The sequence below is a fragment of the Chiloscyllium plagiosum genome, unplaced genomic scaffold (assembly GCF_037043375.1).
Source record: "Chiloscyllium plagiosum isolate Xiang-an unplaced genomic scaffold, Cpla_swu_hap1 HiC_scaffold_37, whole genome shotgun sequence".
NCBI lineage: Eukaryota > Metazoa > Chordata > Chondrichthyes > Orectolobiformes > Hemiscylliidae > Chiloscyllium > Chiloscyllium plagiosum.
In genome coordinates, this window is record NW_028270175.1 from 7,490,812 (window position 1) to 7,503,425 (window position 12,614).

The 12,614-nt window shown below is 46.6% G+C and overlaps 1 protein-coding gene and 1 long non-coding RNA gene across 5 annotated transcripts in view; one reads left to right on the forward strand and one right to left on the reverse strand.

Annotated features, from left to right (window-relative positions):
* Nucleotides 1-12,614, reverse strand: part of tmem201 (transmembrane protein 201) — a 174,005-nt gene that overhangs the window by 160,980 nt on the left and 411 nt on the right. The gene's annotated exons all lie outside the window — the stretch shown is intronic.
* LOC122540431 (uncharacterized) overlaps nucleotides 10,293-12,614 on the forward strand; it is a 38,956-nt gene continuing 36,634 nt past the window's right edge. For both annotated transcript variants that reach the window (XR_015753429.1, XR_006309304.2), the window contains exon 1: nucleotides 10,293-10,533. This is a non-coding gene — a long non-coding RNA (uncharacterized LOC122540431). The remainder of the gene's footprint in view (nucleotides 10,534-12,614) is intronic.

Below are 12,614 nucleotides of genomic sequence, written 5' to 3' on the forward strand. Positions count from 1 at the left end.
ACGGAGATATGGCATTGAGGGTGAGTTGGAGGTTTGGATTAGGAATTGGCTGGATGGAAGAAGACAGAGGGTAGTAGTTGATGGCAAAGTTTCTTCATGGAGTGCCGTCACTAGCGGTGTTCCGCAAGGATCTGTTTTTGGACCATTGCTGTTTGTCATTTTTATAAATGACCTGGAAGAGGGGTTAGAAGGTTGGGTGAGCAAGTTTGCGGATGATACGAAAGTCGGAGGAGTTGTTGACAGTGAGGAAGGATGTGGCAGGTTACAGCAGGATATAGAGAAGCTGCAGAGCTGGGCAGAAAGGTGGCAAATGGAATTCAATGTAGCTAAATGTGAGGTGATTCACTTTGGGAAGAATAACAAAAAGATGGGGTACTGGGCTAATGGTCGGATACTTGGTAGTGTGGATGAGCAGAGGGATCTTGGTGTCCATGTACACAGATCTCTGAAAGTTGCCACCCAGGTAAATAGTGCGGTGAGGAAGGCATATGGCGTACTGGCTTTTATTGGTAGAGGAATTGAGTTCCGGAGTCCTGAGGTCATGATGCAGTTGTATAAAACTCTGGCGCGGCCGCACCTGGAATATTGTGTGCAGTTTTGGTCGCCATACTATAGGAAGGATGTGGAGGCACTGGAACGGGTGCAGAGGAGGTTTACCAGGATGTTGCCTGGTATGGAAGGAAGATCGTATGAGGATAGACTGAGACACTTGGGGCTGTTTTCATTAGAGAAAAGAAGGTTTAGGGGTGACTTGATTGAGGTGTACAAGATGATTAGGGGGTTAGATAGGGTTGACAGTGTGAACCTTTTCCCGCGTATGGAGTCGGGTATTACAAGGGGGCATAGCTTTAAATTAAGGGGGGGTAGATATAGGACTGAAGTTAGGGGTAGGTTCTTCACTCAGCGAGTCGTAAGTTCATGGAATGCCCTGCCAGCAGCAGTGGTGGACTCTCCCTCTTTATGGGCATTTAAGCGGGCATTGGATAGGTATATGGAGGATAGTGGGTTAGTATAGGTTAGGTGGGCTTGGATCGGCGCAACATCGAGGGCCAAAGGGCCTGTACTGCGCTGTATTCTTCTATGTTCTATGTTCTATCTGGATGCGTGAACATCATTCATCCTTCAGCTGGTCACAAATCTCTACTGATGTTTTAAGGAGAGCTGTGTAAATGGGACATTTGCCCACATGGTGATGGCATACCAAAACGTACTACATTGACTGTGTAACATGTGAGACATGGTGAGACATGGTGAGACTGTGCAATACACTCAATTGATGGAAATCTTGTCAAATGAAAATTAGCAACTGCTGGGACAAATCCAATCACTCATTCAACCACAATGTTTCAAATCGACTTTAAATTTCATTCCCAATTCTACATTTTATAAGTTTTATTCTGACTCATGCCAGCATTAGGCACTGTTTGGACACAAAAAGCAAGTTTAGATTTTTGTCTCTGGAGAGCAAATTCAAATCCCACATACAAAAGCAGAGCTCACTCCTCCCATATACAGAGCAATAATTGTCTCTCCCACGTTTTAGTCAAGAATGGTTAAATTGATTTGGACTGTTCAAGATGATTTTCTCCAACACCTCTTAAAACAAAGTGAATATAATTTTTATTTCACTTGTATCTTGGACCATGTGACTAACCTTTATGTATAGGCTGCATCACCCATTTAACAGAAAAAAATGTATTGTGCTCACCCACACAAGAACGAGTGTCATGGACTCATCAGAACATGACTCAAGGAAGGCACATCCATCCACCCACACCTCAATAATTTGAAAGAAATAATGGCTGCCCTACATACTCTCAACTTCAAGACCCCATCTCCCTCCCTAAAACATCTATTCAGAGGCTTGCCCTTGTGCGAAAATCAGTAGCGTCCTCATGATCGAGCTAATTAGTCCTTTTACAACACAATCCAGAACAAACTCTCCGGCTGCCTAACATTTTGCAGGCACAATGCTGTCCAAGATATGTTGTGAAGCAAATTAAACAAAAAAAAAGTTAATTAAAAGAATTGTATTTCTGAAATGATTAGATTTTGAAAGAGAGGAAAAGCACATCTTGTCATTTCATTCTCTAACTGTTCTTTACCCAACAAAGCAGACAGCCAGCTGGCACTCCAGGATCCCCACTTCCTCTCATCTTACTTATGCTAAAAAAACAGCAGAACATCTTTCTACTCCTACCCTATCCTAGTACAAAGTGTCCCTTAAACAAACTGCAACTATGTTCAACATTTAAAATTTCACAAGAGATCAAAAGACAAGACTATGGTAACCCCTTTTCTTTAAATTCAGAAACTGGACAAAAATTTTTATTTTAGGTGCCTAAAATAAATACTCTTGAGCCATCACATTTCTCTCATACTGCAAATTAAAATCTCCATGTAACAATATTATGGCTTTTAAAAAGTGCATATTGTTCTGGTTTTTTTGTTGGAGAGAGGTCTTGAACCATAGGTTCTGAGCTGTCTCTCCACAGCAATAGCGTAAACAATGCGAAGCTGAAGTGTTTTTTGAAGTTGGAACAAGAGAAGCAACATGAATGGGTGGTGCCAGGCTCCCACCAGCATTTTAGTTTAGCTTTCAGTAGTTGTCAGCATTTTGAAGCTGACATCTCTCTCCCTGCTACAGCAAAACCCTTGAGCTCTCTCTCTCTGCCAGAATTTTCTCGATGTTCCTTTTACCTGGATTGGAGAAACATTACATGTGAGGCAATCTATTTTCTTGAATTTGCCTTTACCAAAGATGTGTTCATGAGATGTTACTATATTTAACTACTAAACAGCAACTGTTCCAATAATCTACTTTCTGTTAAGTTTCCAGTAGAGCTATACCAATTGTAAAGTTATACCAATTCTTCTTTCTTTTGTTTGTATTTTTCCTGGGGGTAAGAACAGAGAGTGTGCTTTGCTTAAAACTGTGTAGTGACCAAGTTATCTGAAACAGCACCTTACACTTGCCTTTAAATAAAAGTCAGGGTTTAGGCTATCTCCTCAATATATTTAAAGGGGGGAACATCCAGAGTCAAATTTAACTCCAGGAAATTCCAGGCCACTTCACTCTGTAGCGAGCTAAACTGGGCCCCAATGAGAAGTTTAAAACAGCAAACGCAGCACCCTGTAAAGTGAAAAAACTATTTCATAGCAACAATGTTTGGAGTTTAAACACATATTTGGTCCAGAAAGAACATCAATTGACTTTTGACAGGTTTAGAGTCATAGAGATGTACAGCATGGAAATAGATCCTTTGGTCAAACCTGTCCATGCCAACCAGGTATCCCAACCCAATCTAGTCCCACCTGTCAGCACCCAGCCCATATCCCTCCAAACCCTTCGTATTCATATACCCATTCAAATGCCTCTTAAATGTTGCAATTGTACCAGCCTCCACCACATCCTCTGGCAGCTCATTCCATACATGTACCACCCTCTGCGTGAAAAAGTTGTTCCTTTGCCAAAGCTAATTTTTGTCCCCTTTTTGCCCTCCTGATTTCTCTCAAGTGTACTCCTACTGCCTATATACTTTAAGGATTCACTCGATCTATCCTGTCTTTATCTTACATATGCTTCCTCCTTTTTCTTAACCAAACGCTCAATTTTTTTTAGTCATCCAGCATTCCGTATACCCACCAGCCTTTCCTTTCACCCTAACAGGAATATACTTTCTAGATTCTCGTTATCTCATTTCTGAAGGCTTCCCATTTTCCAGCCATCTCTTTACCTGCAAACATCTGCACCCAATCAGCTTTCGAAAGTTCTTGCCTAAAACATTCTAAATTGGAGAAAGACAAATTTTGCCTTTCAACTTTTAGATCTGGTCTATCCTTTTCCATCACTATTTTATGGTCGCTGGCCCCAAAGTGCTCTCCCACTGATACCTCAGTCATCTGTCCTGCCTTATTTCCCAAGAGTCGGTCATGTTTTGCACCCTCTCTAGTAGGCACATCCACATACTGAATCAGAAAATTGTCTTGTACTCACTTAATAAATTCCTCTCCATCTAAACCCTTAACACTATGGCGGTCCCAGTCTATGTTCGGAAAGTTAAAATCCCCGACCATAACCACCCTATTATTCTTACAGATAGCCGAGATCTCCTTACACGTTTGCTTCTCAATTTCCCTCTGACTATTGGGGAGTCTATAATACAATCCCAATAAGGTGATCATCCCTTTCTTATTTCTCAGTTCCACCCAAATAACTTCCCTGGATGTATTTTCGGGAATATCCTCCCTTAGCACAGCTGTAATGCTATCCCTTATTAAAAACGCCACTCCCCCTCCTCTTTTGCCTCCCTTTCTATCCTTCCTGTAGTATTTGTATTCCGGAACATTAAGCTGCCAGTCCTGCCCATCCCTGAGCCATGTTTCTGTAATTGCTATGATATCCCAGTCCCATGTTACTAACCATGCTCTGAGTTCATCTGTCTTCTCTGTTAGGCCCCTTGCATTGAAAGAAATGCAGTTTAAATCATAAGTCCTACCTTCTCCCTGCCTGCCCTGACTGTTTGACTTGCTTCTGTTCTCAACTGTACCAGTCTCAGATTGATCTCTTTCCTCACTATCTCCCTGGGTCCTACCCCACCACCTTACTAGTTTAAATCTTCCTGAGCAGCTCTAGCAAATCTCCCTGCCAGTATATTAGTCCCCTTCCAATTTAGGTGCAAACCGTCCTTCTCGTACAGGTCACTTCTACCCCAAGAGATTCCAATGGTCCAAAAATATTAATCCTTCTCCCATACACCAGCTCCTCAGCCATGCACTCATCTGCTCTATCCTCCTATTCCTGCCCTCACTAGCTCATAGCACTGGGCGTAATCCAGATATTACTTCGAGGACCTTTTCTAAATTCCTGCCTAACTCTCTAATCTCCCTTCAGAATCTCAACCTTTCCCCTTCCTATGTCGTTGGTTCCAATGTGGATAATGACCTCTTGCTGGTCCCTCTCCCCCTTGAGAACATTCTGCACCCTCTGAGACATCCTTGATCCTGGCACCAGGGAAGCAACACACCATTCTGATTTTTCGCTGCTGGCCACAGAAACGTCTGTCTGTACCTCAGACTAGAGTGCCCCCAAACACAATTGATCTCTTGGAAGCTGACGTACCCCTCATTGCATTAGAGCCACTCAATACCAGAAACTTGGCTGTTCGTGCTACATTCCCCTAAGATTCCATCACCCCCTACATTTTCCAAAACAACATTTGTTTGAAATGGGTATAGCCACAGAAGGCTCCGGCACTAGCTGCCTATCTCTTTTACCGTTCCTGAAGTTAACCCATGTGACTGTATCGGAGACTCCCCCCCACCATAACTGCCATCCATCACATACTGTTGCAAATTCCTCATTGCTTCTAACTGTCTCTCCAACCGATACATTCGATCTGATAAACTTTGCAACCAACAGCATTTATTGCAGACATAATCTGCAGTAACCCTTAAACTCTCTTTAAACTCCCACATCTGACAAGCGTATATCACTCTACAAAAGGCCATTTTTGCTCCTTCACAATCTACAGACCCAGGAAATAATACGGTCTTATTCCTCTACAAACACTGCCCCAGGTTAAATTAATAGTTATGGCTTATATTTTAAGTTTAATCAAAAGACATATCTCAAAAAGCATATAATCAAAAAAGAACCCACTCTACTCACTACTGCACACTTTCTGTAGGTCCCACTTAAAATAATACACTTATCTGCTTCTGTGCTGTGAACTTCGCCCAAAGTTCCTCCAAGATGGTTGTGAATTTCACTGTTTGTTAATTTTCCCAGATGCACTCAATGAAATAAAAACTTCAACAGCAGCCACTTGAGCCATATTAACAACAGATGGGTCTTGACTACTGGCTTGATCCTTGAAAACACCACAATAAAGATTGTGTACACAGTGTGGCTCCAGACTGACCCAGTGTTAAAAATGGATTGATAATGGGCATGTACTGACCATATACCTCACCACAATCACACATGTTTAAGCAGTAAACAGTGCCAGAAAGGGACATATTTCAGGATGTTAATATCACATACTCCTCTGAGTCAGGTAGACCCTATGGCTTCAGAAACTTTGTTGAGATCACATTGAAAAAATGTCCAAGAAATGGAAGTACAGATCACTCTAGTATAGTGGTTGTTGGCAAGTTAAAGCAAAAGGTTTAACCATCACCCAAAGTAAACTTAACACTGAAGTAGAAGTCAGCTGCAGCTCAGCAGCAACACTGGGTCCCAGAGTCAGAAAAGGTGTGTTCAAATCTAAACCTATTACTGGATGAAAATTATCAAGGATGGCAGTCCAGTGCAATTCTGAAGGAGTACTGCAACTACCAGCCATATGTACTTCAAATGAGACTTTAAAACTGAAGCTGACTTCTCAGGTAAATGTACAACATCTCACATTGCTATTTTGCAAAAAGAAAAAGTAAGAGCTGATATTTTATCCCCTCAATAGGCTTTATTAAAATGGGTTATCTAGCCATAGTCAGAGTTATTAGAGTCATACAACACAGAAACAGACTCTAAGTTCCCAAACTTAACTAGTCCTATATCTCTCTAAACATCTCCAATTCATGTACCAATCTAGACATTATGACTTTTTCTCCACGTGGGACTTTGCTGTGCACAGATTAGCTACCACATTCCTATTATTTATGATGGTTACACTTCAGAAGTATTTCATGGGGTTTAGGGTGCTTTGCAGGCAAGAGCGATGATACATAAATGTAAACTATTGCTTACTCCTTTTGAGCCAAGCACTCACTTCCACTATAGATTTAAAATTTTTAAATGCAAGAAACTTCCACACAGTTTTAAAAAAATTTGTTCATGGGATTTGGGCATTGCTGGCTAGGCCAGCTTTTATTTGCAACTGGATTATAATTTCCAACATCTCAATGGATATCACAACTTTGCTAACAAATAATACTGCTAGTAGATCAGCAGATACTGTAATCAAGTGATCTCATGAAACAGCTAAATTAGGCACCGTAAGAGACTTTCATACAGACTGCATCAGGTCAAGAACATGACCCACCACAATTATTAATGGCCTCGCTAGCAACGCCCATATATTAAACAATTAATTCAATGAAAGCACAATAAAGTACTGAAATAGCAATCAGAATTTAAACCCAAAACCAACCATGGTACCGTTGAACTGAATTTAATGATTTTGGCACCAATTAAAAGTAAAAAAAAGACCAGTCATAATAATTTAAATTTGTTCATCACTATCCATCAGGAAAGAAAAGCCTCAGCAAGACAGACTTAGTCTCCAGAGATCATGCCCGAGGATCTGAAACTAGTTATTGTCAGGAACAACTGCTTAACAGATGTTCTTAATAACTTAGGTGGCAATAAAATAGCTTCTCGATGCAAATAACATGACAAAATGGCTCCCAGGCCGGAAACTGACAATTATGCTATCGTTACATAATTGACTAACCACAGTCTACTTCAACAGAGATGAGAAGGCAATGTTCCCTCTACAGCACAGAAATAACTAGGCTAGATAAGATATTACTGGCCATCCTAACTGACTTTCAGATGCAGGTGCAAAGGCTTGGTTAGTGAGATAAAGGTGGCCTGAGTGTTGGAAAACAAAGTTGCTTCACAGGAAGTATCACTGGACCAAGTAACTGTCAAATAAAGCAATATTGTGTATTGATTGGTAATCGTCTGGATGTACTATGTGATCATAGCCTGTACTTTTCTTTAAGTATAAAAACATCTTTGTTTTAAGCCATGTGCGCAGCTCCTCTGAGGAATATGGACGTACACAACCTCTGTTTCCAGAAGCTCTGTACCCGGCCGTATGAAGTCTTAAAGAACCAGACTGATTGTGAGTGCTTATTGACCGATCACGGAACAGGGAAAGAGACCCCCCCTCAACCCTCAACTCCATCCAGATGTTCACGGTCACAGACTCCACACAGCCCTAGTTTGCCCTTCAAATCAAGCCACTCTTTTCTCCCAAACTTCCATGAAACGGAACAGCCAACCATCTTCCCTGCACATCTTAGTTTAGACAAACTCGGTCTCTCAAACTCTGCGTCTCATCAGTTTCAAGTCTAACTCGGAAATTGTGTCTAAGACTCCCTTGGATTAGGATATAACCAATTCTGACACTGCGCATTTGCTCATTAGAAATAATGCACTTGTAAACAAAACCCACACACAGAACAATCTCAGGAAGATCTACCAGCAGATATCCTTTGGATCAGTGAAACTTGAGAAATCACCGAAGTTTCTTCTGATGAACTTCATTTTTCACTGGTAGGCTTTGAACTACCTTGACGAGAGTAGCCCTTGCTAAATAGATTCAAGACAAGCCAGATCTGTAGCATAAAACCCCCAGCAACTGTCAACATTCCAGGCAAGTCAATTTGTACAAATAAGTATTCTATCAAAGTTCTTATCTGAAATTCAACTCAGCTTCAAATGGCTGTTGATGATGAGATTTTTGTGAACCTGGGAGATTAAATTAATCTCTGAACACATCTGGATAGCAGCCCCTACTCAGGAACCCAGCATCATTAATTATCTACCAACCACACTGTGGTAATTCAGCTAGTCCTCTGCAGAGCTGCATGGATCTCAAGAACACAAAATACACAGATGGGAACAATTATCTCCAAATAACGAAACAGGTTATGGTGAGCATACACAGCTTAAATACTGTGAGGTAACGCTTTATAAAATAAAAAATCTCCCTGTGGCAGTTTAAATACCACAGGCAACTTCCTAACTTGATCTACGGAGTAACTCTTTCTGATATCACCATGATTAGTTTTGGTGTGCAATCATTGAAATTAACATCTAAAGCATAATCAGCAAATATTTTAATTTCAGACCAGGACATCTACTTTACCTATCCATTCAAGAATAATTTCCAGTATATTTTCATACACAGTATTCCCCCTCTTTGGAGGAGCAAAGAAGTCGTGAGAAGAGTCCCATCAAATTTCATCATCAACATTCCCCTGGGCAACAAGCCATGGTGTGTGGCTTGATTACAGAACTCTGGCTCTGAGGTAGGTATAGTACCCATACAGGGTTCTCACTTTTACTTACATGCAAGTCATCCTGCATGAAGAGCTTCAATAGTTTGTTCTGAATGCATTGTCGCCTTCAAAGTCTGCACATACAACTTCCATGTTTAAAAAAAGTCTCTATTTCAGCCCACGCCACAGAAATGAAAGTTCTCTTCAAAAATCACAAAAGACATCCTCTGTGACTGACAATATCAGCTCTCCTGGCCATTCCTCCAATTTCAGTAACAAAGAACTCACATTTCCTTAAATCTCTAACATTTGAACATCTGAAAATGTACACCTAATGGGAGAGCCCACCATTAACATGGCACTCTTATCTGAATGTCCAAGTGCAAAACCTGGAGTAAATTATTAACCTGTTCTCAGGTGGAAACAGATCCTTTTCCTCTTAACACCAAATTCTTGCTAGTTTATGGCCCCAAAGTGAATTCAGCTTCTGCCAACATAGTTGCCAATAACTCAGGTAGGGGGTTGAATACAGTTAGCTGGCTGGTCAACTGTAAGGCCACTTTATCTGAGCCCCACCTGAGATTCAGAAAGGTATAATGCTACCAGAGGATAAAAGTGTTAATTGTACATATTCTACTTCTGCAGAAATAATCTTCAACATGCTCAGCGGAATCTTCTTGTGTCAGGGATGTAGCAATCACTGCCTGGGCCAGCATTTAATGTCTATCCCCAACTGTCCTTGAATTGAGTCTCCTGTTGGATCATTTCAGAGGGCAGTTAAGAATCAAACACATTGGTGTGGGCTCTGAGGGAAGATATCAGATTCAACCCATCATTTCACAGTCTGCCAACACTCACTGACGAGATCTCAAAAAAAAATTGCTTGCTAGAAAATGAAGGGCACTGCAGAATAGAGGTGACACTTAATACATTTTAGTAGTGCAATATTTGTGTGCCTTACATTTCACTGCTCATTATTCTGTCATCTTTCTCTTGGTTCAGTCTATTTTTATACATTGTCTCCATCTGCCACAGTCTGTCATCCTGCTTTTACACCTGTCATCACTTACATAATGCACCAATAGGCAGATTTAAACTTCTTGACAAGTAGGGGAAGACATGAAGACAAATAACTACAATGCATTAAAGCATTCAGCCAATAAGATGAAACTCTAGGAAGGCTGAACTCCCACGACTGAGCTTAGCTGGACAGATTTAGGCAGCTACAAGCTGAATGATGCAGTGAAGTGTAGCAAGTATCTCCAAATCAGAGGCAACAAAAACACACCCACAACTAACTTAAAACCTGACATGCAGCTAAGCAGCGTCTAAAGTACAGTCTTAAGTGTGATTTGTGACACATTCAGCAGAGAAGTCCAAGAATGAGAGCGTGACCCCAAGATAAAGGATGAGAAACTAGTTTGACTAGAGCTTATGACAAAATATCCAGATGGGGCAGTCAATTAGGAAAAATGAAAACAGCCAGCCAACCCAGGCTGGTACAACTCCATGGCACAGGTCAGTCCCCAACTACAGCAACACACTTCCAATTTCCAGCCAGGAAGGAGGGACAAGGAGAGAGAAATCATTGCAACACATGAAAGGGGGGAGGGGGGGGGAGGAGGGGGAGGGGGGGGGAGGAGGGGGAGGGGGGGGGGAGGAGGGGGAGGGGGGGGGGAGGAGGGGGAGGGGGGGGGGAGGAGGGGGAGGGGGGGGGAGGAGGGGGAGGGGGGGGGAGGAGGGGGGGGGAGGAGGGGGAGGGGGGGGGAGGAGGGGGGGGGGGAGGGGGGGGGAGGAGGGGGGGGGGGGAGGAGGGGGAGGGGGGTGGGGAGGGGGAGGGGGGTGGGGAGGGGGAGGGGGGTGGGGAGGGGGGGGAGGTGGAAGGGTGGGGAGGGGGGGAGGTGGAAGGGTGGGGGGGGGAGGTGGAAGGGTGGGGGGGGGGAGGTGGAAGGGTGGGGGGGGGAGGTGGAAGGGTGGGGGGGGGGGAGGTGGAAGGGTGGGGGGGGGGGAGGTGGAAGGGTGGGGGGGGGGGAGGTGGAAGGGTGGGGGGGGGGGAGGTGGAAGGGTGGGGGGGGGGGAGGTGGAAGGGTGGGGGGGGGAGGTGGAAGGGTGGGGGGGGGGAGGTGGAAGGGTGGGGGGGGGAGGTGGAATGGTGGGGGGGGGGGGGAGGTGGAATGGTGGGGGGGGGGAGGTGGAATGGGGGGGGGGGGAGGTGGAATGGTGGGGGGGGGGGAGGTGGAATGGTGGGGGGGGGGAGGTGGAAGGGTGGGGAGGGGGGGGGGAGGTGGAAGGGTGGGGAGGGGGGGGGAGGTGGAAGGGTGGGGAGGGGGGGGGAGGTGGAAGGGTGGGGGGGGGGAGGTGGAGGGTGGGGGGGGTGGGGGGGGAGGTGGAGGGTGGGGAGGGGGGGGGGGAGGTGGAAGGGTGGGGAGGGTGGAAGGGTGGGGGGGGTGGAAGGGTGGGGGGGGTGGAAGGGGGGGGGGTGGAAGGGGGGGGGTGGAAGGGGGGGGGGTGAAAAGGTGGAGGGGGGGGAAAAGGTGGAGGGGGGGGGAAAAGGTGGAGGGGGGGGGAAGGTGGAGGGGGGGGAAAAGGTGGAGGGGGGGGGAAAAGGTGGAGGGGGGGGGAAAAGGTGGAGGGGGGGGAAAAGGTGGAGGGGGGGGAAAAGGTGGAGGGGGGGGAAAAGGAGGTGGAGGGGGGGGAAAAGGTGGAGGGGGGGGAAAAGGTGGAGGGGGGGGAAAAGGTGGAGGGGGGGGAAAAGGTGGAGGGGGGGGGAAGAGGTGGAGGGGGGGGAAAGGTGGAGGGGGGGGGAAAAGGTGGAGGGGGGGAGAAGGTGGAGGGGGGGGGGAAGGTGGAGAGGGGGGGGGGAAGGTGGAGAGGGGGGGGGGAAGGTGGAGAGGGGGGGGGGAAGGTGGAGAGGGGGGGGGGAAGGTGGAGAGGGGGGGGGGAAGGTGGAGAGGGGGGGGGGAAGGTGGAGAGGGGGGGGGGAAGGTGGAGAGGGGGGGGGGAAGGTGGAGAGGGGGGGGGGAAGGTGGAGAGGGGGGGGGAAGGTGGAGAGGGGGGGGGAAGGTGGAGAGGGGGGGGGAAGGTGGAGAGGGGGGGGGAAGGTGGAGAGGGGGGGGGAAGGTGGAGAGGGGGGGGGAAGGTGGAGAGGGGGGGGGAAGGTGGAGAGGGGGGGGGAAGGTGGAGAGGGGGGGGGAAGGTGGAGGGGGGGGGAAGGTGGAGAGGGGGGGAAGGTGGAGAGGGGGGGGAAGGTGGAGAGGGGGGGGGAAGGTGGAGAGGGGGGGGGGAAGGTGGAGAGGGGGGGGGGAAGGTGGAGAGGGGGGGGGAAGGTGGAGAGGGGGGGGGGAAGGTGGAGGGGGGGGGAAGGTGGAGGGGGGGGGGAAGGTGGAGAGGGGGGGGGGGAAGGTGGAGAGGGGGGGGGAAGGTGGAGAGGGGGGGGGAAGGTGGAGAGGGGGGGGGAAGGTGGAGAGGGGGGGGGAAGGTGGAGAGGGGGGGGAAGGTGGAGAGGGGGGGGGAAGGTGGAGAGGGGGGGGGGAAGGTGGAGAGGGGGGGGGGAAGGTGGAGGGGGGGGGAAGGTGGAGAGGGGGGGAAGGTGGAGAGGG